At 38.6% G+C, this 6,583-nt stretch overlaps 1 non-coding gene across 1 annotated transcript; it reads right to left on the bottom strand.

Annotated features, from left to right (window-relative positions):
- Positions 1–5,741: 5,741 nt before the first annotated feature.
- Positions 5,742–5,849, bottom strand: LOC130953492 (small nucleolar RNA R71). Its single transcript, XR_009075662.1, has one exon. It is a non-coding gene; the product is annotated as a small nucleolar RNA R71 (small nucleolar RNA).
- Positions 5,850–6,583: the final 734 nt, after the last annotated feature.

Genomic DNA, 6,583 nt, shown 5'->3' with positions numbered 1-6,583 from the left:
GGAGTTTCTACACACCATAGATTAAGGTGCGGAGCTCTGCTGTACCTCGAGTATAATGCAATTACTATTATTCTTCTATTCAATTCAGCTTGTTCTTGTTCTAAGATATCACTTGTTCCTCAACTTGATAAATGTGATGATCCGTGACACTCATTATCATTCTCACCTATGAACTTGTGTCTGACAACCACCTCTGTTCTACCTTAGATTGAGTGGATATCTCTTGGATCCCTTAATCGGAATCTTCGTGGTATAAGCTAGAATTGATCACGGCATTCAACAGAATCCGAAAGGTCTAAACCTTGTCTGTGGTATTCTGAGTAGGATTCAAGGATTGAATGACTGTGACAAGCTTCAAACTCCTGAAGGCTGGGCGTTAGTGACAGACGCAAAAGAATCACTGGATTCTATTCCAACCTGATTAAGAACCGACAGATGATTAGCCGTGCTGTGACAGAGCGCGTTGAACATTTTCACTGAGAGGATTGGACTGTAGCCATTGACAACGGTGATGCCCTACATATAGCTTGCCATGGAAAGGAGTAAGAAGGATTGGATGAAGACAGTAGGAAAGCAGAGAGACGGAAGGGACAAAGCATCTCCATACGCTTATCTGAAATTCTCACCTATGAATTACATAAGTATCTCTATCTTTATCTTATGTTTTATTCATTAATCCTCCATAACCATTTGAATCCACCTGACTGAGATTTACAAGATGACCATAGTTTGCTTCATACCAACAATCTCCATGGGATCAACCCTTACTCGCGTAAGGTTTATTACTTGGACGACCCAGTACACTGGCTGGTTAGTTGTGCGAAGTTGTGATAAAGAGTTGAGATTGCAATTGAGCGTACCATGTTGATGGCGCCATTGATGATCACAATTTCGTGCACCAACACCCAAACAATGTCACATAGATGCATATGATGCATGCCTGTCCTAATGGCTGATGATATCATCTGTCAGTTATATAGCCAACCCGACACGTCCTGGTAGCTAACCATGGACAGAAACACCCATCGCAGAGCAAGTAGGTTTGAGCTACAACCCCATTGCTACTACCCGCTCAACCTAGAGCTAGTGGAATAACCACTATTGTGGCTACTACCCAAGCAGGTGTTTAAAAGCTCAACCTGGAGCGAGTGGAATTACCACTACTACCGCTACTACCCAGCCATCACAGTCTCTGACCTGGAGCAAGTGGGACGAACCACAACCCTTGCTACTACCCAAGTATCTCAAGCATATATTCATTCAGTCCCAGCCATGGATCAACATCCATCTCAGCCATCCGGCTTAAATTCATAATTCATAGTCAGCCATACAGTCCATGACTCATTCGGCAATCAGCCATAATTCAATATCATACATAGCCATTCCAGCTCACGGTTCAATCCAGAACTAGCCAATATTCATAATCATACACAGCCATTCCAGCTCAAAACAAACCAGCACTTCCACCATTTAACATCATCAAATTCATAAAACCGGCATTTAAGCCATAAATCACTTTTCTCAAGCCATTTCACTTTGAAATCAAATTTCAACTCTTTTCAGCCTTGGCTTTAAAGATCTGATTTCTTAAATCATCTCAGGTTCATATGCCAAATTTACTCAAAGTGAGTTCCCTTTTTAAAACAAAGCCACTCTCGGTATTCTCTTTCCAAAACTCCCAAAACCATGACAAGTTAAGGATTTATTTCAAAGTATTTAAAATCACCCATCCAACAATGGGATTTTTAAACAAAAGTTTCCCGGCAGAGTCCCAAGTTTTTAGGAAAGGTCAACCTACATCAATTCCTTAAAATTCATTGAAACTCTTAAAATCATAGATTCTCGGTTCAAGTAAATAAGACTGAATTTATTATGAAACTGACCATACAAAATCACAATTTCCAACCCGGTCCAAAAATCAACTCATTTGAAACGGAACAGGTTCATTTGAATCAAACCACTTTCAGGTTTCTCTTTTGGAACCCATCTTTCTAACTGATGAGCGGATAATTTATATGCTTTTTGGCATTCTTTTTAGTGTGTTTTTAGTATGTTTTAGTTAGTTTTTAGTATATTTTTATTAGTTTTTAGTTAAAATTCACTTTTCTGGATTTTACTATGAGTTTGTGTGTTTTTCTGCGATTTCAGGTATTTTCTGATTGAAATTGAGGGACCTGAGTAAAAATCTGATTCAGAGGCTGAAAAGGACTGCAGATGCTGTTGGATTCTGACCTCCCTGCACTCGAAGTGGATTTTCTGGAGCTACAGAAGCCCAATTGGCGCGCTCTCAACGGCGTTGGAAAATAGACATCCTGGGCTTTCCAATAATGTATAATAGTCTATACTTTGCCTGAGATTTGATGGCCCAAACCGGCGTTCCAAATCAGCTCAAGAATGCCCGGCGTTAAACGCCGGAACTGGCACAAGAATGGGAGTTAAACGCCCAAACTAGCATAAAAGCTGGCGTTTAACTCCAAGAAAAGTCTCTACACATGAAAGCTTCAATGCTCAGCCCAAGCACACACCAAGTGGGCCCGGAAGTGGATTTTTATGTCATTTACTCATTTCTGTAAACCCTAGGCTACTAGTTCTCTACAAATAGGACCTTTTGCTTTTGTATTAGGATCATCGGGAGATTTTTAGATCCTTAGATCTTTAGATCATCTTTTGATCACGTTTTGGGGGCTGGCCATTCGGCCATGCCTAGACCTTGTTCTTATGTATTTTCAACGGTGGAGTTTCTACACACCATAGATTAAGGTGTGGAGCTCTGCTGTACCTCGAGTATTAATGCAATTACTATTGTTCTTCTATTCAATTCAGCTTATTCTTGTTCTAAGATATTCATTCGCACCCAAGAACATGATGAATGTGATGATTATGTGACGCTCATCATCATTTTCACTTATGAACGCGTGCCTGACAACCACTCCGTTCTACAAGCAACTAAGGCTTGAATGTTATCTCTTAGATCCCTTAATCGGATCTTCGTGGTATAAGCTAGAATTGATGGCGGCATTCAAGAGAATCCGGAAGGTCTAAACCTTGTCTGTGGTATTCTGAGTAGGATTCAATGATTGAATGACTGTGACGAGCTTCAAACTTCTGAAGGCTGGGCGTTAGTGACAGACGCAAAAGAATCAATGGATTCTATTCCAACTGATTGAGAACCGACAGATGATTAGCCGTGCCGTGACAGGGTGCGTTGAACATTTTACTGAGAGGACGGGATTGTAGCCACTGACAACGGTGATGCCCAACATACAGCTTGCCATGGAAAGGAGTAAGAAGGATTGGATGAAGACAGTAGGAAAGCAGAGAGACGGAAGGGACAAAGCATCTCCATACGCTTATCTGAAATTCTCACCAATGAATTACATAAGTATCTCTATCTTTATTTTATGCTTTATTCATAAATCACCCATAACCATTGAATCTGCCTGACTAAGATTTTACAAGATGACCATAGCTTGCTTCATACCAACAATCCGTGGGATCGACCCTTACTCGCGTAAGGTTTATTACTTGGACGACCCAGTGCACTTGCTGGTTAGATGTGCGAAGTTGTGATAAAGAGTTGAGATTGCAATTGAGCGTACCATGTTAATGGTGGCATTGATGATCACAATTTCGTGCACCAAGTTTTTGGCGCCGTTGCCGGGGATTGTTTGAGTTTGGACAACTGACGGTTCATCTTGTTGCTTAGATTTGGTATTTTTCAGAATTCTTAAGAATGAATTCTAGTGTTTCAAGGTGATGTTCTTATCATCACCAAAGCTGATTGATCCTCATCAATTTAGCTCTTGAATGCAATGTCCTGCTGAAGCTTGGCTAGCCTGTCTAATTTCTTTAGACTAAAGCTTTAGACTAACATGCATGATTCTTGGAATTCTCATTAAGAATTTGATACCTTATTTTCTTTTCCACTTAATTTTCAAAAAATCCAAAAAAAATTACAAAATCATAAAAACCAAAAATATTGTATGTTTCTTGTTGAGTCTAGAGTCTCATGTTAAGTTTGGTGTCAATTGTATGTTTCTATTGTTCTTGCATTCATTCATGTGTCTTAAGTGATCTTCAAGATGTTCTTGATGATTTCATTGCTCTGATCTTTAAATTCTCTTGACTTAAGTGTTTTGTTGTTTCTCATATGCATTCTCATTTTGTTAGTGTCAGTAGTATACAAACTGCTAAGTTTGGTGTCTTGTAATGCATTGTTATTTGATTTTAGTTGCATTGTGATTATTCCTCATTATTAAAAATCCAAAAAAATATTTTTAATTTGTGTCTTTTCAAGTCAATAATACAGAGAATTGAAGATTAAGAACATACAGCAGAGGAATTATACAGAAAAAGCTGGACGTTCAAAACGCCCAGTGAAGAAGGAAAACTGGCGTTTAAACGCCAGCCAGGATGCCTGGTTGGGCGTTTAACGCCCAAAAGGGTAGCAATTTGGGCGTTAAACGCTAGAATGGATACTATTCTGGGCGTTTAACGCCAGGATGGCATAAGAGGGAAGATTTTGTTTTTAATGCAAATTTTTTTTAAAGTTTTCAAAATATTTTTTTTAAATCAAATCTTTTTCAAATCATATCTTTTCAATCATATGTTTTCAAAATCAATCTCTTTCCTTTTTCAAAAATACTTGCTAACAATTTAATGATTTGATTCAACATTTCAAGTATGTTGCCTTTTCTGTTGAGAAAGGTTTAATGTTTGAATCATATCTTTCCTTGTTAGCCAAGTCATTAATTTTCAAAATCAAATCTTTTTAAATTGTTTTTCAAATTATATCTTCTCAATCATATCTTTTTTAAAACTATATCTTTTCAATCATATCTTTTTAATCACATCTTTTTCAAAATAGTTTTCAATCATATCTTTTTGATTTCTAATTTTAAAATCTTTTTCAAAAATCACTTTATTTCTTGCCCACTCTTAGTTTTCGAAAATCAATTAGTATTTTTTCAAAATGTTTTTAAAACCTTTTTAATTTTCGAAAATTTCTTCCCCTCTTTTCACATCCTTCTATTTATGGACTAACACTACTCCTCAATGCACAATTCGAACTCCATCTTTCCTTGATAAGTTCGAATTTTCTACCTCCTCCTTCTATTTTTCTTTTCCTCTGACACCTCAAGGAATCTCTATACTGTGACATAGAGGATTCCATATTTTCTTGTTTTCTTCTCTTTCATATGAGCAGGAGCAAAGACAAAAGCATTCTTGTTGAGGCTGACCCTGAACCTGAAAGGACCTTGAAGCGAAAGCTAAGAGAAGCTAAGGTACAACTCTCTGTAGAGGACCTAACAGAAATCTTCAAACAAGAAGAACCCATGGCAGCCGAAAACAACAACAATGCCAACAATGCAAGGAAGGTGCTGGGTGACTTTACTGCACCTACTCCCGACTTCTATGGGAGAAGCATCTCTATCCCTGCCATTGGAGGAAACAACTTTGAGCTTAAGCCTCAATTAGTTTCTCTAATGCAACAGAATTGCAAGTTCCATGGACTTCCATTGGAAGATCCTCATCAGTTTTTAGCTGAATTCTTGCAAATCTGTGACACTGTCAAGACTAATGGGGTTGACCCTGAGGTCTACAGACTTATGCTATTTCCTTTTGCTGTAAGAGACAGAGCTAGGATATGGTTGGACTCACAACCTAAAGAAAGCCTGAACTCTTGGGAAAAGCTAGTCAATGCCTTCTTGGCAAAGTTCTTTCCACCTCAAAAATTGAGTAAGCTTAGAGAGGAAGTTCAAACCTTCAGACAGAAGGAAGGTGAATCCCTCTATGAAGCTTGGGAAAGATACAAACAATTGATCAGAAAGTATCCCTCTGACATGCTTTCTAAATGGAGCATCATAGGTATTTTCTATGATGGTCTGTCTGAACTGTCCAAGATGTCGTTGGATAGCTCTGCTGGAGGATCTCTTCATCTGAAGAAGACGCCTACAGAAGCTCAAGAACTAATTGAAATGGTTGCAAATAACCAATTCATGTACACTTCTGAAAGGAATCCTGTGAACAATGGGACGAATCAGAAGAAAGGAGTTCTTGAGATTGACACTCTAAATGCCATACTGGCTCAGAACAAAATATTGACTCAGCAAGTCAATTTGATTTCTCAAAGTCTGTTTGGAATGCAAGCTGCACCAGGCAGTACTAAGGACGCTTCATTTGAAGAAGAAGCTTATGATCCTGAGAACCCTTCAATGGAAGAGGTGAATTACATGGGAGAACCCTATGGAAACACCTATAATTCTTCATGGAAAAATCATCCAAATCTCTCATGGAAGGATCAACAGAGACCTCAACAAGGTTTCAACAACAATAATGGTGGAAGAAACAGGTTTAGCAATGGCAAGCCTTTTCCATCATCTTCTCAGCAACAGACAGAGAATTCTAAGCAGACCCACTCTGACTTAGCAACTATGGTCTCTGATCTAATCAAAACCACTCAAAGTTTCATGATTGAAACAAGGTCCTCCATTAGGAATTTGGAGGCACAAGTGGGACAGCTGAGTAAGAGAGTTACTGAACTTCCACCTAGTACTCTTCCAAGCAATACAGAAGAGAATCC

Source organism: Arachis stenosperma, chromosome 9, assembly GCF_014773155.1.
Source record: "Arachis stenosperma cultivar V10309 chromosome 9, arast.V10309.gnm1.PFL2, whole genome shotgun sequence".
Taxonomy (NCBI): domain Eukaryota; kingdom Viridiplantae; phylum Streptophyta; class Magnoliopsida; order Fabales; family Fabaceae; genus Arachis; species Arachis stenosperma.
Note: the sequence above shows the minus strand (reverse complement) of the source record. Positions and strands in the feature narration are given on the sequence as shown.